Source organism: Drosophila navojoa, chromosome 2 (assembly GCF_054131105.1).
Source record: "Drosophila navojoa isolate 15081-1374.11 chromosome 2, UAZ_NAV_1.0, whole genome shotgun sequence".
In the NCBI taxonomy this organism is placed as follows: domain Eukaryota; kingdom Metazoa; phylum Arthropoda; class Insecta; order Diptera; family Drosophilidae; genus Drosophila; species Drosophila navojoa.
The window spans coordinates 25670104-25695716 of NC_142890.1; the positions used below are offsets into that span (position 1 = coordinate 25670104).

Here is a 25613-nt window from a genome sequence, read left to right on the forward strand (position 1 = left end):
AAGAGCAAAAAACTAAAAACAATTGGAGCAACAGCAAAGTTTTTGCAACTCATTCAGAAATGCTCTCCATTGAAATACAGAAAATAGAATCATGAACGCCTCAAAGCAACCAATCAACAAACTGAGAAATCTCTGACAATTTGTTAACATATTTCAAAGAACATCTGAAACATCCACATGCCGTTTCTCTATGCATATAATACATTATTATATCTTTGTCTATTTCACACTCCTGCTGTGCACTCGACCGCTTGACATGCTGACAAACACGTGTCGACTGCGGCGGTTGTCTCCCTTCGCTTGTGGCACAGAGTGCCACGCGAGTGGCAGACAAAGAGAGACGCAGCCTGGAGTGACATATGTCTACCAAGATATGGCCACAGCCGTGCGCTGAAAGTGTCAAGATGGCCAAGTAGTTCTTGTTGAGCAACAACAACAACAGCAGCAGAAGCAATACAAAGAGGAAAGCGCCCTCCGCTGTCATCATCATTAACACACAACCTGGCGAAACGTGTTCCGTGCCACGATTCAGATTTGCCTGATAGTTGCCTGCTCTCGCTGAATACGTCCTGCCACTTCGTGGTTCAATCTCTTCCTCAACCAAAAAAGAAACAAATGGATCTTCCAGCTCTTCTCTGTCTCCTATATTTTCAACTTGCTGAAGCACAGCTGCTCCATCTGAAGCGGGCGTTGCTTCGTTGGCGTGCCAAATGTGTTGGGGTGATGCGTAATGATGATGTCGTCTTCCCATCTCTAGGAGATGGGGCAGAGGAAAGACATTTGCATCGCATACCCAAAGGACAGGCGAGTCGGGTTGGCCCGACACTTGCGCACATTGCTCAGTGTCAGCCTCGAGACTGAGCTGCCTCTGCAGCAGGCGACACAATGGGACACTCGTGCCTTGTGTGACTGTCAGAGTGTCACTCTGTCAGTCAGTCAGTCAGCCAGTCAGGCAGCGGAATTGTATGTGGGACACGGCTGGCAGTCTAGGCATTGCCATTCCTTTTGAATTCTGTGATTTAAAGATGAAGCTTGAAATGTTTATCTTTGTCCTTTGCTCTCAGTGCACACATCAGTTAGCCAATTGGGCATTGGGCATTGGGCATTAGCTGCTGCCACATTCAAATGGAAAGTCAACACTCAAGTAAACATAAGAATAAACAGCCCGCAGCAGTCAACGATAAACATTTGCACGACTGACAATTCAACAATTCAGCAATTCTGCAATTCGCTTTGTTGCTGTTGGCAACGCAAATTGAGAAGCAAACAAACTGAGAGTGGAAAAAAGAAAGAGAATGTGCCAGAGAATAGTGAGAAATCCCGCTTCGAGATGGTCCTGCGGGAGTCATTCCAATCAATTTGCAGATAAAAAGCCACATACAAAGGAAAATTTAAATATATTTAGTGAACTGTGGCTGAGTACATTAAGCGAATGCTCCACATTCAAATTGCGTTTCAGAACTAAGAATTTGTTCCATTTGGCAGTCCACGATCTTATATGCTGATATAAACAGTATTTATTTGGTGCGCACATTCACTGTTGATTTTAGCTGTTGCCAGAGCAGAGACTATAAATTGGCTAGATATTCTATATTCCACATGCTATAAATAACTCAGTCGGCCACCAGATTCTCTCTGCATTCTTCATCATGTTTACGTTCACTCTCTTGCTCAACTAAATTTACCAATCAACCTTGTAAATTAATGATCTGCGTACATAAAAATATACTCGTATGTGAAATTGGGGTATTGGATTTCTATTTCCCAGTTCACTCTTAATTCAATTCAACATTAATTGAAACGCAATCTGCTTTATCTGCAATGAGCTGAATGAAGCCATTAAATGGAAGTCCGAAATACCTTCAAAAACCTCAACAACGTTGCATTGGGTTCTATTCTCTTGCACTGAGTAGCAGCCCAGGTGGATTTGACTGAAAAGAAGTCTATCAGCCCAATGAAGCGTTTATCATTTTAACAGCCGGCAATTTGGGGATTGATAGCAAGCGATTTAAACTGCAAAACAATTTGCCACAAGTTGCTCTGCACTTCCTCACGAAGGAAAAACAACTCCCAAACATGTTTTCCCACTGCAGTAAGTGCTCGACACCACTAATCCACCAACCCACCACTCCACTCCCTAACGAGCGGGAAGCGGGAAGCGGGAAACGGAAAACCAGATTTCTAAATTGATGTGAATTTGAAACGAGAAATACAATTCATTTCCAGTGGCTGACGGAAAGCCCAAATCCCTGAAACCAATAGCAAACAAAATCACAGGAGCTCACCCACCCTCCACCCTCCATTCCCTACCTTCCATTCCGGGTGGGCAATTGGCAGGTACGCAACTGGCAGAGGGAAAGAGAGTACGATAGAGGCTGAAAGAAATCAGGTTAAGAAAGGAAAAAGTGAGAGATTCTCTCAACGAACGACTCAGCATCAATTGGATTTGCATGTTCAGGAGGAGGAGATTTCTGGAGGGGCGAGATGAGAAATTGAAATCATTTCTCAGTGTCAGGTTGAATATGAAAAGCTTTCGCTTATACTTTTCACATTCGCATAACAGATTGTATTGCATTTATGCCCATTGTGCGAAAGTCTTCCTCTCTGCTGAGGATTGTGAATGGCACTGGCATTGGCATTGCCCCTGGACAGTAGGGGACAGAAGGGCATACAATAAACGGATTTGCCGCATGATACGCAGATGCGGGATAAGAAGACCCAACAGGTTGACGAGATGACTTACACTTCTATTGAGGACACAGAATGCCTATTCAAAAGCTGATAATAGAGCTGTGTGCATAATTAATATGCCCTAATCAGAGCGCGTCATGTTCCACGCTGGGAGAGGGCATCCACTAGTCGATGTATATGACAAAGAAATTTGGCTGTGCACAATCAAGAAACACGAGAATCGAGAGGTGGGTCTCAGACATGTTTTATAATGTAGCCGAGACTCATTGTCGTCGCTTTTACACTCTTGGGATATTATAAGCAGCTTCCCCGACGGGCGGTCGGGCGGTTCGCTTGGCCCTCGGGGTCAGGGACCCGACTCTGTCTGGCCGTCGCTCTGCAAATGAACTTTCTGCTTTGTGGCATTTTTAAGTAGTTCAACAATGTGAGACGCATTAGTTGAGAGGGGCTTAAGGAAAGCGCCTAATTAAAGTAAATAAATAATTAAAAATTAATAAAAGAGTAAGACGCTACACCTCTGTCACATAATATTAATTTCAATCCCGATGAGGAGTAGGAATACAACTAAACTCCGTCGTGCTTGAGAGATGTTATTCATTCTTAAGATATCCCCATTTTTATATTCCACATTGAGAGTCAAACATTTGGGTTTAAGCTCGGCTATCGCTGGAGAGACTCATGCATATCAATTGTTCTTGTGGCTGCCTGCTCTGTCATATTTATGATGATGTTTTTGTTTTCCTCTGCTTCGTGTTTTTCTGTAACTCAATTCAACTTTCTACTTATAAATTTGCATTTCATCAAATAAAATACAACAAGAGGCAACTGGAAACAGGCAACTGGCAACAGCCTGACGGGAATATTTGTGGTCTCTCCTCAGAGTTTATCCGCTGGCTTTGGCTTTGGCCAGCTGGCGATAGTCGTACGAATGATTTCTACGCCAACGAAGTAAATTTGAATTTCGACGTGCCTCAGCCAGCAAAATTTATGGCTTTCCCTCCAACACACACCCACTTACACACATGCACACATTTTTGCTTGTGCTGTGCTTGGGCGCACGTGGCGTATACGCAACATCGCAACACTCGCCAAATGCGTGGTCGTTCGCTCAAGCGAGTTAAAGTTTGGGCTGGATAAAAGACTTTGCGCACTTCTGGGCTCCTTCAACTTGAGCCAGAAAATTAACATTCGCGCGACTCGCACTTGGGTGTTGGTCTGGCTTGGTTTGTCCTGGTCTGGTTTCAACTGCTCACCTGGCTGCACTTTAATTTGCATATTAAATGCCGCTTTGCAGCGGCTCCTCGTGCCAGTCTCGACTCTCCACTGCCGCCTCGTTCAGACCTGGGTTCAGTCTGAGCTCCTTCGAAGTCCATGTGAGTGTCGTCAATATCTTCCCCCTCATCCTGGTCCCTTTCAACTCCTACACAGCCAACGTATGTGTTTTCAAGGGATTTTCACATGCAAAGCACTTAAGCCAACGGGACTGCCTCCTGCCTGGATACAGGAATCGGGGAGCTGCGAGTCAAGAGCTTGCGCAAGGCATATCCTAACTATTATTATTGTCTCCTGCTGAATTATTCATCCCGCTCGTAAAATTCTGGCCTGCGCTATTTTCTTTTTGCGAATGATATTTTAAATATTAAAATGGTTCGACGTTAATGGAAACGGATATGGAGACTAAGGCCTGGGCTGAAGAGCGAACTAGAACTATTACCAGACACCCCACCCCGTGCACCAGCTGCGGCTCCCACTTGGAAAAGCGCCAACTGCCATCGCATTTCTTGATGCCAGTCCAACTATTTCCCCCGCAATTACAATTATGTCCCCATTGTGTGCTCCTCACCGGCTGTTGCGCCAATCTCGGGCCCCAATAAAAGTCTGCGGCACAGTCCTACTCCTGCTTCTCCTTCCACTCTCCCACTGGAGCTTCATTTCCTAAATGCTTACTTTCTCGCAATGATTTGGGTGCGGCTTATTGGCTGCTAAAAGGACAATTGTTGCCATGGGAGGGCGTGGACAATTTAGACGCTTCATTTGTATGCCAGAGCAAAGTTTTCTAATTTTACAGCCTGTGGCTTTGCTCATTGTTGTTGTTGTTGTTGTTGTCACTGCGATTTGCATGAAGGAAATCAAAAAGACGTCGTGAACTCAATTTGAATGAAATCTTAAATGGAATAGTTTCCATTAGCTACGAACATTTCCATCGACTGTTGATCTTTAGGCTTCAGTCACAAATTGATGAAGAACTTGTGGATGTAACTAGACATTGAATGAACTAAAGATATGCTTGCATATGAGCTTTAATAATTTTAAATCATTTCAAATGCATTAATAATTTATTTTTAACCAGACTAAATATATTTTATATCATTTTATAGCACTCATTGCAGCTCTTATCTTAAGCAAATTTAATGAAGTTGCCTGTGCGGAATAGCTTCAAGCATGGACTGTTGGAGCTATAGGAAACGGTCCACATTAGCGCAGACGGCGGGCATAAAAAGTGGCAAATGCCTTGGCATTAAAATGTAATTAGGATGTGTATATATAACATAACACATCCCACACAGGGTTTCTCATACACACGCACCCACACACACATACACGTATCGGCCAGGCGAGACTCTTAGCCGAAACCAACATCAACATATTTATGGCTTTTGCCTGCTCTGAACAGGTCCTGTTGGAGCAGTGGTCTTAAGGGAAGGGAGAGAGGTCTGCAGGGAGAGGAACATGTGTTGCCGCCAACATAATGCGTAAATTTTCTGATATTAACGATGGAATATAGTACGCCTGAGAGGCAGACCATAAATCTTTCTATTTTTTCCCCTGCTGCGACTACCTGAAGTTGAAGCGCGCCGTCAGCAGACTTTCGGAGAGCACTGTCGGCAGGGCTGCTTCGAGAGCTGCTAATTTGTTAAATTGGGCATTAGAAGTGCTTTGTGGTGTTTATGATGCGACGCGCTGACCGCAAATCAATTAAATTGCAGCAAATTGAAAAATTACGTATACGCAATGTGTCCTAAGAGGGTCAATCGAAAGGTGAACAGCTGAGCAGAGCAGAGTGGGAGCAGAGTGGGAGTAGAGTGGGAGTAGGAGTGAATCAGAATTGGTTGAGTTGATTTGCAATGCAGATCACGTTCCCCTTTGAGCACTAAATGGGGAATGGGCTCAACCAAACCTGTGCCAGTCGGGCAGCTGAGTCGATTTGGCTCATTCTACTTCCCTTCGTTCCTTCCGCCTTCCACTCGGTTCGCTTCGAGTTCATTGTCTGCAAGGCTCTTGGCGTATGTGCGAACCATTACTCAAGAGTCGACACACAGACTTGGGCACGTTTCCTAATGTATGGCCAGCCAGCCGGACCGTGTCTGGAGTGGAACAATGGCAAATGCCATTATTAATGATGCAATTGACATGCTTCGGCCAGCGACGGCGATGTGGATGAAGCTGAATAAGAAATATGGGCTTACATTGCACCTGCCCCAAATGGATGGAGCAACAATCTAACGGCATTCAACAGCATTTTGTAATTTCTTAGACTGTGACAACCAGACACCAAATGAAGGTTGAGCTGGAGCAGCAGAACAGAGACAGCAAGACTTTAATTTCATTTTGATAGAGTAACAGCAAGTCGTATACTTTCATCTGTTGCTCACTGTATTCGTTCTCGTCTGCCCCTACACGCAGTTGTCTCGCTCTTTCCGCCTTCTCTTTCTCTGTCTCTCTTTCCATGTGTGGGTGCGCAGGCCTTGGACCTTTTGTTTGACTTTGTTTTCTGTTGTTTGTCCTGTTAATAGTTTTCAGCTTAGTTGTTGCTTCTGCTTAAGTTTCCCTTTTGTCTGGTTGGGTTCCCTCGCGTCCAATTCAATAAAAACTTAGTACGTGTTGGATAGGTTAATCGGTGATGCTTCGTCTTCGACTCCGCTTTTCGGGTCAATGTTCTCTTCCTCTTTGTGTGTTTTGATCGACCCACAAAGTTTCCCAAAACATTTGCTTATATGTTTTCCAAATATATTTCGTATTACCATGTTTGCTAATGTGTGTAATATATTGCCCAAAACTCAGCCACAAATGGTCGCTTATTAAAGATAAGTACCCCTTCAAATAGTAATGGGCAACTATAAAACTCAAATTGTCCCAATTTACTCGAGAGCAACACTTTATGGTCTTAAATATTTATTTTACCTTACACAATAGGTCAAAGATACTTGGGTGATTATATTTGAGCTAACTAACATATGACAACTATAATTTTTGTGTTTATTGAGTGTTCTTGTCAGATCCGATATCTTAGAAATCCTGAGATCAATTACATATATAATATAAAATATGGAGAGACAAACGAACAGATGGGCATGTTTATACATGTCTTCTGTCTGCTGCTCATGCTGATCAAGAGTGTATAAAACTCTATGAAGGTCTTCTACGCCTCCGTCTGCCTGTTACAAGCACTTTAGCAAAACCAATATACCCCTAGATGCCATTTTCACTGAGTTCTGAGTATAATTATAGCATATGTTTCTATAAGTATATACGAAATACAAAGGCCATGTTCCATGGAGCACTGAGTAAAGCATCGGATCCTTCGCATCCTGCACAGCCTTCATGACTCTTCCAGCACTCGCACATATTTTTCTTGTAAGTTAAAATGGTGTCAAAGCTGTTGCAATTTTGTCAGTCAGCTAGCAATGTTTGTTTTACACTTGAAAAAATAAACAGCAGCAAGTGAGGGTCCGTTGATGTTTCTCAGCTCTGCTTTATTGTTGTATCTGCTGCAGTATCAACAAGCAAAGCTGAAAAACAAACAGAGGGAGAAAAGCAGAGCACAACATGAAAGGGAACTGGCACTGGAAGTGGAAGTGGAAGGTCGTAGAGGAAAAGGGAATAACGTGTGTCTGATGTGTCCCGATAAGCAGCTGCTGCTCGCGCATTAGATGAGAGCTCGACCCGGGTCCCTCCATATCCTCCCCACCCAGCCATGAAAAATAGATGGAGTGCCAAATAGCGTGTTTCGTTGTTGCGAATGAATCCTATTTTGGGGTGCTCCGCCATGGCAAAGCGCTACTCGGATGAGTGTGTGATACTCGGCCAGTGCATGTATGAAAACTCACGTTTGCTGCACTTGCGAACACGCGAATGTCTATGAAATTCAATTTTTCACAGGGGCTTAAGACCCAACAGGGAACAGTATTTATTGTTTTCGTGTGAGCTCTCATTGTGTCTGGGGCAGGAAGCGAAGTGCACGATGCAACAGCATTGCCTGTTCGTGTTCATCGAGAGTCATTTCAGCGCATCTCTCGACAACTCTTTGTTTCTATTCAGCTTAAACATTCCGCCTTTCATTCAGTTTGAATCAAGTAGCTTAGAGATGGGGCTGAAAAGGCCACCGGAAATTACGTATACGCAGCCCTGATTCGTCATTCGTGATTCGTGTTTGCTTCCTGTGCGTGTGAGCTCGTCTATTGGCATTTTCCGCCTTTGCCCGTCGCTCATCGTTCTGTTTGATGCGTTTTTCACTCGCCTAATTGTGCGTGCGAGCGACAACAAAGACTCAGTGGGTCAGAGCCCATCGCTGTGTGCAGTCCACAGTCCACAGAGCACAGTCTACAGTGCACACTGCATAGAGAGAACCACAACTGAGCCCAGCTGGTCCACCTCTGATTCATTTTGTTGCAGGCGATTTTAGTTTTTGTTTTTAAGCCTTTCCATAGGAAGTGCATTCGAATTGGCCACATTTTGTTTCGCTTGAATCGTGTTGGCTTAAAGGGCCTTTCGCAGAGCCTCTCTGATTGAATTGCACATTCAGTTATTGGTCAAACCAACATTTGCTGGAACAACGAAAAAGGGCACAGCACATGGAGGAGTTTCATATTCAACATCCCTAGTCATATCCGTAGCCTCCCCAGGATCCCAAGAAGTTGCCGTTGTTCATTTGTGACCCATTTTTATGGCCGTCTATCGATTTTCTTAGCATCGTGGGAGCCAAGCTGCGAGCTGACCCAATTGAAAGCAATTGACCCTTTTTTATTTCTTCTTTCGCTTTCCTTATATATAAATAGCAATCGTAATTCTCACTCTATTTGCCTAGCTGTCATTGATAGTTTGCTTTGTCCTCCAATGATATCATTGACCCTCTCCCTCTCCCTCTCACTCCGACCGACAGCAATTTGTGCATATTACGGGCAACAGCAGAAAGCATATTCCACACAAATTATGCTAAATCCACATGCACTTAGCATTCGGATATGGCATTGTCCATCTGCTCTACTTTGTGTTTGCAGAGTCAACTAGCCGGACAGTCTCCAACAAGTTCATTTGGCCAGACCACTTCAAACAAACCACAGGAACAGCTGCCTTATTCTCTGCCCCCTTCTCCTTCTCCTCTTCCTTCTTCATCCTAACCGAGCTCATTAATTTTGCTCAACCAGAAATGAATAATGATATGGTCCGTGTGGTTAGTGTTGAGAGGAGGAAGAAGTCCAAAGTCCAAAGTCCGAAATGTGAAATGCGAAACAAAGCATAAATTCGTGTGTGATGAAGCCAAAAATCTACACTTAAAACTAAACATGGGACTGGGCACTTGAGGACTTTTTTGGCAGGACCTTTTACTTGCAGCCTTAGGGTGGGTAAATATAAGTGTGTGTGTGTGTGTGTGTGTGTGTGTGCTGAATTGTTGTCCGGTCTGTTGATAGTTCAGCTAGTTTTCTCTGTTGCTGTTGCTGTTGCATGTGGGCACAAGTCAAGAACCAAAACACGAGCAGGCTGCAACAATTTTTCATTTTGACTTTTCCCCCTCTCGCCTTCCGCCTGTCGCCCTCCTCCGTGCTGTGCATAGACTTTCAGTACCCACTGCCCAATTACAAAAGTTTGCAGCTTTTTTATTTACAATTTGTTGTGTTTCAGTTTTTGCATTGTTTGTTTACGTCCCTTGCTGTATATTTCTGTGTTGTTTTCTTTTTCTTCTTCTTCTTCTTTTTTTGCTGCCACTTCAGCACATTTAAACTTTTTACGGTCGACTAGGGATATGAGTGTTGTCCTGGCTGTGTGAAGGCTCCTTTGCTCCTGCTCCTGCTCCTGCTGCTGCTTCTGCTGTCTGAATATGCTTTGCTTCTGTCTTGTCATTGCGTTTGCCATTTGCCGCTTGACCCACCTTCGGCTTGGTGGTTTCATCGACCGCAGCCAAACTCTTTTAATGGCCACATAAACCAACCAGACTTTTTTCCCCTCAACTTTTACGTCTTGCGGTTTTCTGGCATTGCAATTAGAGCACTCAAATTAGAGAGGAAAATTCAATTCAATTATAAGGTTGTATGTTCACTTCTGCTAATGTATAAAATTATCTGTGAACAATTAATTAAGATATAATATTTGAGTTATTTTTTGTTCAATGAATAATTGATACTAAAACAATTCAGACAGTTTCATTATTTCAGTTTATTTTATCGAAATTCATTTTCTCATCGTAATTATTTTTTTAACCATGTCTACATACATTCACTCTAATCCCTTCAGTTGCTCATTAAGTTTCTGCTCACTCATGCATCATACAAGAAATCCAAGTTGATTGCTCCACACTTCAGCTTCCACCAACTCCTCTGCCCTCGGGGTCCACACTCTTGGCTCTCTACAACTGATTGCAGCCAACTTCCGTTTGTTGCCAATCCCACGCACGTGCTGACCATAAAGCGCAGCGCACTGAGCCAATTTCAGAGTGTTTATAATTGAAACTTGCCAAGAGCTTCGTGGACCAAAGCCGAGAGTGAACGATGAAAGGGAATAAAGCAAGGCAAAGCCAAGCCAACAAAGTGCAGGTGCAGAAGAAATGTAGTTGAAAGGTGCGTCCGCGTCCAAGTATTTCCCCCGGAGCGGATATAAAGCGATTTGACTTGGTGACAACATCATTTCCGCAAGGCGCTCAAGGGAAGGCGAAGCGGAGGGAAGTGCGAGTGTAAAGTGCTCGGCGGGCACAAAGAATAATGGGCACTTAAATTGCTGTCATTAATAAGGCGACTAACAGAGCTGCGCAATTTAAAGCCGTGCGCCATTTTGATGAACTGCTCGACATCGACTACGTGTCCATGAGAAGCGCAGAGAGAGGCGGATAATCGCAATAGAGCCACTTATAGATTCAGGTGAGCACGGGAGAAGAGAAAAGAAGAAGAAAAGACAACAAGAAACGAGCTCATTAAAAGTGATAAATTAGCTGAACAAATGAAGACCTCAAAGTGGAGATGAATGGAGACAGAACTGTCCGAAGTCCATGAAGAATTGAATGATATGCCAAACAGGCCAAACGACATTAACTGGGATCCAAAATGAAAAATAGAAATGAGACTTTGTTGCACTTAGAAAAAGTTCGGGATGATTTGTATTCCGTTTCTCTCTCTCTCTCTCTCTCTCTCTCTCTCTCTCTTTCTGTACCCGTGAAAAGTTTATCCTCAACAGCCATGGTAGAAACATGTTTCAAATAAATCATATTTAATAGACTTTGCTTGCACGCAAAACGAGAAAAGGGCTGGAGTGAAATTACTCAACGCCTGCTCATATTTTCTCTCTAAATGAAAGGAAGTTCTACTCAGAAGGCAAAGCAAGGCAAGGCGAGGATACAGCTGAAGGAAGTGCTTAGCTTGACTCACAAATTTGCATTGTGTGAATTGCTTCCGTTGTTGCTTCGCATATTGCCAGCTTACTTGAGAGGATGTGCCGAGTCCTGAGATATGCCAGGACAAGACAAATACACGAAGCAGCAGCAAGATAAATATCTGAATTGTGGCTGTCCGCCTCCTTGGACAGAATTTCTCTTGTCAAGATATTCCTTGGCTCAGTTGACCCCTTCTCCTCCGCCCCTCGAAAGACGAAGCCGACAACAATCAACTCTGCCATTCGCACCTAATTCAAGACAAGTGTCGCCGATGGAGACATAAAACGCAGCCTCTGCCGCCAACGTAAATGAATTTTGTCTCGAATAATTATATATAATTATTTAAATTTGTGTGCTTTTTATTGGCCTGCCTTTGTTTCATTCCCATTCCCATTCCCATTCCCTTTCATTGTTATTTTCGCTTGTTTCCTCTTTCTGGCATTCCAAACCATTTCACTTATTCCTTTGAATTTGGCATTTGAATTTCGGCGAGCAAACTTGAAATGAATGGAATAGTTAATTGCCTTCGCTCTGTAAATATTTGCATCAACTTTTGTGCACAAGCATGCGATATGACGCACTCCTAATTCATACAAATTCCCCTATTCTCCGAATATTTTGTGCAAATTCATTTTAACTCAGCTTCTCTCAAAGATTCCACAGTCAATGGCCAACTAATTATTTACTTTATTTATGGGAGCAGCAAAGTTCTTTAGTTAATACGAAAAGCAGATGGCGAAAATGTGCCGTTAATTCTGAATTAAATTGTTGCCATTTCGGATTGTTTACGCCAAGTAATGGAAACTGGCCCAATTTCGTTCAGCTGAGTGCCTCGGGCAGAGGAAGTCAAATCAAAATTTGCGTGGCGCTGGAATTTCTTTTCGCTTTATTCACCTGGCAATGAATTCACCTTGACGAGGCACTCGTACTCGAGTGGGATGTGGATATTGGGATGCAAATCGAGGCACTACACATAATCTGATTCCAGAAACGAAGTGCACCCACAGCCCGCTCTTCACACTGTGCAAAGCCGTGAATTGAATTTATTTGCATGGAGGGCGGGACTGGGTAGAGGCGAAAGGGTTCTCTGTAGCCCAGAAGTGTCAACAGATCCTTTCGCCGATAAAAGGATTAACAGGGGCACAAACGCCTGCTCCTGCACGAGAAAATTAATAAAAAGCGAAAGTAAACACAGGCCGAGGCTCTGCAATGCTTTGAGCAACCTCTGAACTCCGAATCTGACTTCGTTCGGAATTCGTGTGACACAGGGAAACCTTAAATTAAAAAGCCACCAGGTAAATATTTGCGGAGCTGCGAAGAGAGTCGATATATGGAATGGGCAAATTAAATTTAAGCAACGACAAAAAAGGGAAAACTGAAAACAGAAAACCTCTTCAAATCATCGTCGAAATATTTATATATTCCAAATGGCAGACATCAATACTAAAAGAAATATTTTCACAAATTTTGTTTGATTTTTCCTTCTCGATAATATAAAATACTTCTGGGAGCCATTATTAAATTCTCAATTTCCAACCTGCGATAGCGAACATTTCTCAGAGCGAGTTTTATGGCCCAGCCTGAAATGTTTTTATTGCTCAAACAAGAATCCAGACGACAATCAGTTTTTCCATTCAAAAATCTTTTGACTTTCTGACATCGAGGGGAACCCAGCCTAAAATATGGTATTTGACTTGTCTCTTGTTTTTCTTTGCAGGCACCGCAGGAGGCTGGCGAAATGCATTAGGCGAGCAAGCAAGGAAATACTTGGTAAACATAATTTGGAATATTATCACTGTAAAAGAGGGAGAGAAAGAAAGAGAGAGAGAGAGAGAGAGGAGGCTATTTAGGCACTATTTGCCCATGGGCTGGAGGAGTTTGTCTAGCTGTGGGGGAGGAGGGGGCAGCATCTGTCAAGTGTGGCAAATGACAGGGACTTATGTCTGTTTCCCTTGCAGAATCCATGCCGTCAGCAGCATAGCCAGCAGAGTCCTGCAGAGTCCTGCAGCCCTTGCGGATACTTTGTGGGAGGCCACGCCCATCTACTGTCTGACAGACATTGTTCCATTTCAGTTTTGTACAAATTGAAGGCATGTCCTGCTGTTGCAGCCAGAGAAAGTCCTTGTCCCAATTATGTGACAAATATGGAAATCTACAGCTGCAGCCTGTATGTGTGCGCCCTTTGTGTGTGTGTGTGCTGCGGTGCGTATTCGATAAATGAAAGCAGGAAAGTTCCATTTAAATTGCATTAAATTTACCTCAGCAGCCGGAAGCTGCCAGCGGGCGACAGAATCAGCAACGCAGCAACCGACAGCACGCAGCCACAACCGCTTCACTCCCCCCTCACCTTTCTTCCCCCCTGAAACCCACAAGAAGTGTTGCATATCCGGAAGGCTTGAGCTGGGCAATGCAATTTTGATGTAGCCCAGCTCGGGGCAAGAGCAGGCAATGGCTACCAATCATTGGATTGGTCACTTGGATTGGTCCTTAGCTGCTGTCGCTGCTAATTGACTGGGTGCGAGATTTTGCCCAGCTCAATGTGTTTTGGGATCTGCACTGCCAAAAAAGAGATTGCTGCTGCATGTTTGCCTACCTTAGTCGCCATTTACATCAGCCACTTCTCCCCACGCGCATTAATAATTCAAAATACTCCTGGCAGAGCCTAATCAGAGGACTTAACGGAGTTAATAAAATGCGCCGTTAAAAGCATTTGAAATATGCGAATGTGCTTATCCCCTATGGCGATGCTGTCAAGGGACTTGTTTTTGAGCTGCGCCCATTTAGGAGCTCCCACTCCCTCAGTGGGCAGAGAACAAAAAGGGGAGGATAATAAAATTTATGAGTTTTGATTTATGTGCCAGCCGCAGACGAGGATATCTGCATGCGGTGCGTATACGTGATATTCTCAAATCCAATTTTGTATATCAGCCAACAAGGCGCATTAAGTCAATGGCTGACAACAAAAAGGGATGCAAAACGCATTAGCATAAAAGAGGTTTATTGTGTATGGAATTTAATAAATTAGGCACAGTTTGCTGTTGTTTCAAATGTTTTTTTACCCTTTCGGCATTTGAAGCAACTTTTCTATTGAGTTAATTATATGTTTTTCAGCTGAGCTTAGAGTAGTAGCTAGACGCCTTATTCCTGAGTAAAGTGTTTCATATTTGTTAATCAGCAAATCGGCCTGAGTTTTGCTTGAGTTTGGCTTTTGTTGGCTTGCGGTTCGTCACTCTGGCTTGTTTGTGATTTAAAAGGATTTCAGATCTGTGATGCGAATCGCCTTTGTATCGCAGCTGCTTTTGTTTACATTAACTTGAAATGTTAATTAACTTAAAAGTCTCCATTTTCAAACACATTTATTTGAATGGCTCGCATTTCTCTTTCCTCTCAGCTCAATTAAATGTTATGGCTTTATTCCAAACTCAAATTCAAACAGTTAAAGAGGCTGCCTTTGGATTCTCGTATTTGTCTTTCAACTGCGCCAACTCAGCTCAAAGCTCACAGCCACAGCCCTTTAATCAAACCAAGACCAAGCTGCACGTACCGCACTTTGTTCGGATTGTGGCTAAAAACTTTTAGCCTCAGCACACACTCTGGAAATTTGCTACTCATGCTCCGTCCAGCCACGTTTTGGCTTCTCCGCACTCCCAGTGCAATTTGGAACTTCTGTTTGGCTTGCAAATAAAACCGCATCCAGTTGTCGCCGTCGCTCTGCTATCTTTCCTACGAGACACACAACAAAGTGCACAGTCAGCCCCAATTGGCAGACATGGCATACAGGTTGCCTGTGACATCAGCTTTTTGTTGTTGCTGACATCTACAGATGCAGCTTGAACTGCAACGGCAGCCGTCCTCAGTGGACTTCGCACTCATTTGCATACATACATAGACTTGGCACACGTGCTCGTTTGACCCCGGGCAGAGAGGACACTGACCAGCAGACCATCAGCATGTAAAAGTGTCAATCATGCCACGCCCCGTCACATGCTACCCTCCCCTCCCCTGACGTTCCACTCAGTCGCTAACGACCCCTCGCGCCATTGTTGTTGCTATTATGATTATCGTTATTGTTGTCCCATTTTCCCTCTCCTGGCCCGCCCTCCCGACCACCCACTGTCTCCTTTGTCGCTCTTCCTCTTCCTGCCGCACATAATGAAATAAAAATATTGTTGTTGTTGTTTGTTGTCCTTTGTTATTTTTACTGCTGCTATGCAAAGCAGACACATAATAAATTGTTGCCCCACCAGGTTGCCGTTGCTATTGCCACCGCCCGTTGCAAGCCACAAAAGAGCTGCAAATTGAAATTTAATGAAATTTATTAATTTTCTGCATTCGTGATGATGTGGCAAAAGTAATTCGTAGTCAGCTTCAAATTGATCACTCAGCGGTTCATTTTGCGTTTTGTATTTATTCAATGAAACATGCAACAAACAAAAATGAATGAATAATTCAGAGCGCTAAAAGCTAAATTAAATACGTATTTCAAAATGAAATTGAGTTAAAAAGCGTGTTAAATTAAGCAGAGTTGTCAAGCGGAAAACACCAAGGGAAATTCAGCCAGACCAAAACGAGCCCAAACCAAAGCCAAAGCTGTGAAATTTAACGCGTTCAACTTTTAGTGGCCAAGCAGCTGTGCCTGAAGAGTTTGAAGTATTTCGCAGCTCAGCTAGGAGATAAATGTGTGTCTGGGGCATGAAGACAACTTTATGGAGATGCTGAAAGATGTTGAGTTGTTGAGAAGTTCAACTTTCCTGACTTATAGCCAACTATGAACTAGAATCAAAATACAGTCAAAATAGAAAGAAATATATCTCCACATATCTACTCCCCTCTTCCTCTTCCCCTTCCTCCTCCTCCTCTTAATGAGCTCATGAAATCAAAGTTGACATGCAAACAGTCCATTAGAGGTGTAAATGGGACATGTCACAGACAACTAAAGCAAATGTGAGATACGTGTGCAATTTGTCACTTTATCGCTGCTTCCGTCTTTATTACGCATACGCAGCGTGGGCCATATGGGAAATCTTTCTTTGTCGCTGACTCTAACACGCAAATCAAAGGCCTTTGTCATCTTATCTCCAGTCGAGCCACAATCATCAAACAGCAATCACTTAGTCATATCTCGTCTCGTCTTAACCCGCCGAATTTCGCCCTCAAATGCTGACATTACCTTCCGCCATGTTTTATTTATATTGTTTGTATTTTTCATAGCCTTCACACAGCCTTCGCCCAGTAGCCGCAATCAGAATGTCTCGAGGCGTGCGGCTCAACTTTGACATTCCGCGTCGTTTTTTATGCCTCGCCTTTTATTGCGTGCCATTACTTCAATATTCTCGTGCCTCCTCCAGTTCGATTCACAATTCACGATTCACGACTCACAGCAATCGATGAAAGAACTCCAACTCATATATGGATGGGCAGATATTGACTCTGGCTCTCTTTGTTCCCTGTTGCTGTCGCTGTTGCTGTTGCTGGCTCTGCCTGCCTTTAATGTATTTCAATTATTTTTATTGGCTTATCATAAATTATAATGCTCCCTGGCCTTGGCTTCCATATATTCTCAGCCCACGCCCCTTCCACCTCTGCCCTTCCGTTTCACCTAGTGAGAGCTTTCACTCGCTTCATCACATTTTCACAGTTGTGTAGCTCCTCCTCCTGCCTTGCCCTCGACTGCTCCTTCGTGGGCAGGTCTGGAACACATGTTGAGCCTTGTTTCTGCTGGCATTGCTGCTTATTGAAAAACTTCGGCAAGTCGTTGCGTGGATCGCTCTGCTTCATTCTGTTCTGTTCTGTTTGAGCAAACTTTCCGTTAAGTGGCAACAACTTTTCGTCCCTCTTCAAGCATTTTATAATTTCATGGCATTCCCCGGCATTTCTTGGCATTTCTTTGCATTGCTTGGCTGCCATGTTCTCCATATTTTAGTGTGCTGGTAAAACTTTATAGAGTTCATTATTTGCACCAAACGCGCCTTAATAATTCCTGCATTTGGCACTACGGCAAATTGAATTGTGTTGCGGAATGACTTAACCGGAAGCTTAACTGCTTCCAGTTTGTTTTTCATGTTGTTGAGCACTATGCAAATGACAGCAACGATGCAACTCTACTGAATTGCACTCTCATTGCATATCCCAAACAGAGTATTCTCTACTCTCTACAATCTCTCATTAAACACTCTCGGAATGGGAGGGAAACCTTCTGTGGACAGAGCTGACTATATCAATTGCCTCAAGTTTGATTTATGTATATCTTTGATTTGCTTCTTCATCAATCAAAGCATCCCACTGCATTCACTGTATTTGTGGCATTTGTTCGCTTATCCTTCTCTCATTCCATCAACCCATTATTCATTCTCCGTAATTTGGCACTGTGCCTCGTGGCGCTTGCCACATTGAGCACGCCGCATTGCACTCGCGACTCTATTACACAAGTTGCTCGCAATTTTAATTATCACGCCATCGTCATCATCATCATCATCATCGTCATCATGTTGTTGTTGTTGTAATTGTTGCAGCTACTAAAACTGTTGCAAACGGCACCGCAAATGCAATTTCCGTGCAAAATATTTGCACAAAGGCACAAAAACTTTGCCCACATCCATTTCGATATTCCGTGCTCCACTTCTCCATCCCTCCCCTTCCCTTCATCCACCCTTCTCTTGTAGTTTGCCAAATACACGAAGCTAGAAAACTAAAACTAAAAGAAAACTGAAAACTTGCATCCAAGAACGGAAAGTATTGAGCTCTCCTCTCCCCCTCCCCCCTCTCTCTCTCTCCCCTCTCTCTCTTATTCCAATCCTACTCCCAACTCCATGAAGCGCTTTAGGTTCAACTCTTAACAGTCGCTGCTCCCGTTGCATACTTTGCGGCGTTTTGCGCACTTTGTAAATAAGTTAAAGTATTTCAAAGAAGAAGAACGAGAGGAATCGTTGGGTGCCGCTTCGCTGGCTCAAATTAAAAGAAATTCGCAGGGGGGAGAAGAAAGGGGAGAAATGCAGAGTAACAAGTGAACTGAACTGTTGTAGCTTGCAATTCGTTTCTGCTGCAGTGGTTGATGCTCTTGTTGCATTTGCTTGTGTCATGCTCGACGACAAAATGCACTTTGTTTGATGAACACGAAAAACCAACTCAACCGCCCCTTGGCCGACATCTGGCAGAGCTGTGGCTCATGCCAATGAGGTAGATGTAAGCCATGCCAGGCAGAGGCTGAACCTTAAAGAGAGACTCGGCCAGGCATAATGCCAGCTGACAGCTTTCATTTTCCCTCGCCCAGCTGTGCATCAGCTGCCTGAAAAAATAATGAGAAATTATTGGCGCATTGCGCCTCGAGCCACTCGAATGGCCCGAGAAATAAAGCTCGTTTACAGATCGTTGCGGACAGGTCTTATTACACACACACACACACACACACACATGGGTAACATGTGAATTGATTCAATTTACTAAAGAATTTAATTAAATGCGGAATGTGCATATGCTTTATTTATATCAACTGCATTCTATTTAAAATAAATTGCATATCCCACGGACTATGTTGCATTCGTTTCATTAAAGTGCAAATCGATATTCAGAGTAGGCAGAGTGAGCTGCTTAGCCGCCTATCTAAGCAGCTTCCTCACACTCCATCGCCTTTGCGCAACATTGTGGCTGCTGCTGCAAGCTATGAAATGCGGCTTAAATTTACAGCCAAGGCATAAATTGGAAATGTTTTCCCAGCCTGAGCTCTGATGCACCAGCCAGACTAAAGTAGAGCAAGGCTTCTCCTAAATTCCTCAGCCAAACAATGTGAAACTCTTTCCCCCCATCAAACATTGTGCAGTTGCTCTGCTCCACATATTCAACCTGAAAACGAGGTAGATATTTATTTTATGGTTTTTTAGTTAAATGGGAGAATGTAACAGGAAATGATATTCCGCCCAAATAAAACAGCTCGTGAAATGTTCTCTGTCTACATTTGAGTTACATTATTTGTGCTACCTCAACTAAATTAGTACCTAGCTAATTCCTCCTCGCCTCGCAGCCCTCCCTCTCTCTCTTCCTCGGATTCCCCTGAAAACATTTAGTGTGCATTGTCACACTTTCACTTCAAATGTTCCGCTATAATTTTAAGGCTCGGCACTTATGCTGTGAGGCACACGTGAGGCGATTAACATAATTAGAAGTGCAAATCCAACACTCGACACACGCCAGAGACAAAGCCTGCTCACCACTTGACAAACAGGCTGACAGTAGATGAGGAGGAAGGAGGGAAGAGGAGGAGGAGAGGCTGTGTAAGAGATTCCCATAAAGTGTAAATATTTGCATGGTGAAAGAAGAGACGAGGCCCAGCAGGTGGCATCGAGTGACTGGGGACACGAGCATAAACACAAACAAGGACCCACACAAGGAAGCAACCGCATTGAAAGCCGCAGCCCCAAAGGGCGTCTCTCTCTCTGTCTCTCTCACTCTCTCCCTCTCTCAGAGTCATTTCGCTGAGCCCTTAACACGCACTTAAGAGCTTTGACATAATAACCAAATTGTACAATTATAATTTCCGCCTGTGAGCACCCACATACACATATACATATATTCTCGCACACACACACAGAGAAGTATTTCTGATAAGCACTTTAATTAGCTAAAGTTTTCCTCCTGTCATTTTTCACTCCCAGTGCGTTCTTTCCGAGAGGTAGCTCCATCCAATTAATTGCCTTGTAGCTTATGTGTGTGTGTGCATGTGTGTGCATGTCTACACAAGTATTATCTTGTCTTGGTGTGCACTTCATCTGTTCTGGTCTCAAAAACTTTTCATTTTCATTTTGGCTCCAACTTTTTGCATTATTGAGCAAGTGGGAAGCGAGCGCAGTCCTCGGGCAACTTTGCTTTGGTTTCTCACCTGTGTGTGACCCTTGTGGCCTCACACACACACACACACACGCATAGAGAACTTGAAATGCTACTCCTGCCTCAGTTCTTCAATCTGTCATTCGGTCATGCTCACAGCCTCAGAGACTTCACTTTAGATTGAGTTTCTTCGGGCGAGTTTTCATACAGAGAGAAAAGAGAGAATTTAATAGAGAAGAGCTGGGCGCTGTGGGCGTGGCAATTTGTATGTGCTGATTGCTGTTTTGTTATTCATGGAATTGTTTAAAAATTTAGATTGCTGCGAAACCTTCAATTACAATTCGCCTCGCTCCTCTCAGGGATATATAAATTAAGGAGATGTCAGTATTAACATTGACTGTAAATCGAATTGAAAGAACTTGAATAAGAATCGATAATTAAATACCTTCAGGAACTGTTTAGCTTAAATAGAATTCGCTTCCCTCTCTGCCCCCTCGCTGTTCACTTGCATTTTAATCCCGTGTGATGCACCTTAATCGGTGCAAGTGTCCACTTAGTATCCTTTCTCCTCAAGTTTCCCTTAAGTTTTAATTTGGAATCGATTGCTGACTCGGCATTACGTGTGAGGACATTGTCCCCGTTTCGCAGAGTCTCTGTGGCGAACAAACACTCAGAGTTAATGAAAAAATGCTTTTTAAATTCCACGTGGAAATGCGAAACATCCAAACGGAAGCAAAGTATTTGCAAGCATAATTTAATTAATTAGCGGACCCCGATTCCCCCACGGCCATTCCGATTCCTAACTAGGCTGATTCTAGGCTGATTTTGTGTATTTTGTCAATTAGCTGGGAGCCGCAGGAGCCGCTGGGAGCACGTAACTGAGACTTGGAGCCTGGCAATTAATTTCGAACATCTTCGTTGCCCAGGGGCTCTGTATTTGGTTCCCCTAATCTCTATCCACGTGACTTCTTACGTTGTTAACAACGCGATAAAACTGTAAAGTGAGCCCAATCCATTAATTAAGCCGGTCAACGGACTGGAGCAAGAGCAACAGGATAACCACGCAATTAGATGAATTGTGCACTGACCGGGCAGCCAGGAGAACCGGGAGACATCCGAATATGGGTTTGTCTGTCACCCTGTCTCAGCTGTCCTGCGTATCCGCTTTGTAGTTCGCCCAGCAGAAAGTGAGCAGCCTCGTTTGGCCAGTGAACCGTGTGAACACCAGAGCCTCAGGGCACAAGCAGAAGGCAGAAGGAGAGTGACAGAGGCAAGGGAATCGGATTCCAGAAGTGGCAGAGGCAGAGGAAAAGGCAGTGGCAGAGGCAGTCAGCGTGGCTCATTGAGTGGCAAACACACTCGCAGCCTGTAGAAGGGGACTCTTGTTGCTGTTGCTTTGTCTGCTGGCGAATTGCGGTCGAGTGTCATCGAACATGGCAAAACAGACACACACACACACACACACAAGCACACACTCAGCTCTGTGAGAGGGACTGCCATCGCACACAAACACAGAGCTATTGGTGTCAATGGCTAAAGATTAGCTGCATTTGCCCATCGAGCAGCCCTTCTAGCCATTTTGTCACATCATTAAGTTACTAATTAGCTCAGGCAACAGCTGCTGATACTGAGAGCAGAGTAGGAGGAGCATAGATATGAGTAAGAGAGAGATAGAGAGAGAGAGAGAGAGGGGAGTGAGAGCAGAGCTGCTTTGCATGCAGTGCAGCAGGCAAACATCTTAAGCTGCTTAGCATCGCTTCACACTTCGCTTAGCCAGCCCTGAGCAACTATTGAGTGCGGAGTTGGCCTTTCTTATCATGTCTGCTTCCATTTGAGTAGATGATTCTTAAGCGCCTTTCAAGTGCAAATGGGCATTGGCCTGGCTAAGCCTTCAAGTACCCAATGTCAAATGCATTTGCGATTTCTGTCGCAGTAGAAGCAAATGCAAAGTGTCGCAGCTTAAGAGAGATGAAGTCAGAGCAAAACATTTGAATATTTTATAAAGACTTAAATTGATTTTGAATACTCTCTTAACAATTTCAGTTCACATTCAGTCCGAGTCGAATTGTATTTTCGTTTCTCAAATACTCCACTCCAGGTATAAGCCCTCATCGTTCGTTGGTTTCGTGTGTTTCCCGTGGCAATTAGTGCGGCATGCAGCAAATTTGATTATCGCACTATAAGTGGGCATATCGAGGGAGTGGGAGTGGTAGTGGGAGTAGGCATGGTCGTGGTCGAGTCGTAATTGGAATGTTTTGAGGTTGAAATCGCGGATTTGCCAGCTGCCCACATGTCGCATTGTTGATTTATGGCAACAGCCGCAGCCACAGCCACATCCAGAGCCACAGAGACAGAGAGAGAGAGAGAGAGACAGAGAGAGAGAGAGCGAGCCGAGTGCGTGCTCCGAGGCAGCCACAAATGCTGGATATCTGTGTTGCAACACTGCAGTTGCACGGCTGGTGGGGCTTAGTGAGTTGGCGGTTACCTGAATGCAGGCTGCATTCATTTTGACACCCGCACAATAGTTCACGCTCGACAGGCAGCTGCACAGCGGGGATTACGCGCATGGAGTGGCCCGAATGCCACTCGAAGCATATTCAAATCGGCATCTGGCACTGGGAGACCCTCATCCTCCAGCCCAGCCCAGCCCAGTCCATTCCATTTCAGGCAATGATTGAAAAAATTGGCTTAAGTGCTTAACTAATGGTAAGCATGGCAATAAGCCGGCTCATGAGCGTGCTGCCACCCAAAGAGAGTGAGAGAGAGGGAGAGAGAGAGAGGGAGTGAGAGAGGGAGAAACTAAGTTTGGGCACTTTCATGACCCTGACATAAATCTCCAGCTAGTTGGGGCAGCTCCTTTCCTGGACGAGGTTGCTTGCGTGAGCTTGCAACATTTTTAGAGTGTGCGTCCATTAAACGTTTTCCGCTACAGGCCCACAGAGCATGGCCAATAAACAAAGATAGCAGAAGGATAAGAGAAAGGCATAGCGATAGGGATAGGGATAGGGATAGGGATAGGGATAGGGATAGGGATAGGGATAGGGATTAATCAGGACACAGTTAATTGGCTTTCGCAGGGAATCGCAGGGATCGCAGGGAATCATGGGAGATAGGGAGAACTATGTGAACGAAGCATTTAATTAAATTTGATTCCATTTTGTGTGTAGTTCAGTATGAAATCACAAAGGCTAATTGAATTCATAACAGCATTATAAAATAAATTTAGATTCCATTTGGTAAACTAATCGTATAGCAACTGTAAATCGCGTTTCAAGTAAGCTGAAAGCATTAAATTGACAAATCAAATATTAAATATAAAATGTTGACTCTCAAAATGATTTGAATTTGCATTTTTGGCCACTTCAGTGTTTACTTTGTCACAAAATAAGCCAAATTAAAAGTAATTATTCACAAATGATGTGCATATTAAAATAATAATAGAAGTGAGCAACTAAATTACTTTCTGACTGAACACATGACAATCGCATTTTAAATTGCCAACTCGTTGTTTGCACACTCAGCTGTGTGTGAGGGACACACACACACACACTCACACACGCATACTATGACAGCTAACTGCAAATTGTAGCTGTAAAGCGCAAATGCAATTTTCCAGCAACAACGAAATTTCCACTTAAAGTTGCAGTTATGCAAATGCATTTATCCCTCGTGTGTGTCCACGTATAATTGTGTGTGTGTAATGTGTGCGAGTGTGTGTGCAAGTGTGTGGATCGTGCGTGAAATGAAATTACCCCGCGATGACAAAGCGCGACCCGCAGAGCGAATTGAACGAATGCGTCAAATGTTATCGAGACTTTTAGTGAGCGGAAACTGTCAACTAATTTTAATTAGAGTGGAATAGACAAAGTCATTTGGTTAATTTTAAAACAGACAGTGCCACATTATTTCAGCCAAGAACAATTAGGCCAACTTGGCTAAAAGTTTGAGGGAAAAAGTCAAATTTAATAATTGGCCTCCTCCACAGGAAGTTTTCCATTTGGTCTTTTTGCTTGTTTACGTTGAATTTATTTAAAGTTAATTTGACAGAAATTGAAATTCAAGCGGGCGAAATGGGAAAATGGGCAAAAAAAAGAGCAGCGAAGGCGGAAAAACTTTGCAACTTTGATTGAAACTCGAGGCGGGGCTGAGCAGTAAAATGGACGCTTCGTGGCATTTACTTCCAGGCCATTAAGACACAATGACACACGCGGCTGTTCAAGAGGGCAAGGGGCCAAGGGGTCTTTGGGTATCGGGGTGTCGGGGAAGGGCGGCCTTTGTCTAAACTTTGGGCCAGATTTTGCCTGTCTGGCCCTGTATTGACTTTTTTGTCGCCTCTGACACTGCAGACCCTTGTCATCAGCATGGGCGGAGGGAGTGGTGACTGTGCCGATAACATCGAGTTTGGATTGTGCCTAATCACAGAAGTGGAGCCGATGGCAGCCGTCGAGTACAGCACAGCAAAACGAATCCAAACAGAGGTCTGTCTCCTTATGCCCAGATTATCATTGTCAAAGCCAAAATCATAATAAATCATTCGGTTCCAAGCGGAGCAGAGGCAGCAGCAAACAAAGCAGATTCCTTGTGTCCTAAGAGTTTCTGAAGAAGAGTCTTCACTTGAGTATTTGACAACTTGCAATTCCTTTGTAATCACGTTCCCTCTCTTGTTTCTACTGAAAGGAGAGTAGAGAGGGACGTAAACCAAATTATAATAATCCGCGTTTTTCTCACAGGTGCTGCTGGCAACATGGCCAGCCTGAATTGGAATAAGAATAGACTTGTCCCTCCATTCGCATCATAATTTACAAGCAGATTAAGAAATTAATGGGGCTTTGTTGGCTAGACTTGTGGTGTTTCGAGGGCTCTGTCATTTTTCATCTTTAATGTGCGCCACGAGCCAATCCGAGTGGCCTCCCAAGTAAACCAGATAATACATATCAGCCAGAAAGTCGAGGTCTTTGGCGAAAGCAGAAAATGATTCAGTGCTAGAAATTATGAGGATGGCTTTAATTGAGTTGCCTTTGTGGGATCTTCTAGGAAATGAGGCAAACACTTCTCCACAAAGTTTGCGCATTGTCGTAAACATTGACTGAGCAGCTTAGCCATTGCCTGGCCATAAAGGTAGCCACGAAATTAAACAAGTCCTGCCACAGACAGACAATGAGATAACTCCATTGAGGCTGCAACTAACAAGCAGATTTGCCATCGTTAAAGAGGACCAGGACAACAGGGACAACTACCTGGCGACAGCCAGAGACACTGACAACGCTTTATATTCTATTTATGAGCTACAGAGAGTCGAGCAATAGCAACAACACAATGCACAGAAGGTAAACTTAATTTCAGCCAGAAAACAGAATAGAATAGAATAGAATAGAATGGAATGGAATCAAAAGTCAGAGACAAGAACAGTTGTATGTGGCGTTGACTGGCTTCCGTTTCCGTCAACACTGGAACCGAATACTGT

General features: G+C 43.8%; 1 protein-coding gene across 2 annotated transcripts in view; it reads right to left on the reverse strand.

Annotated features, from left to right (window-relative positions):
- The window catches only part of LOC108660302 (uncharacterized), a 66678-nt gene that overhangs the window by 33942 nt on the left and 7123 nt on the right, over positions 1-25613 (reverse strand). The window lies entirely within an intron of this gene.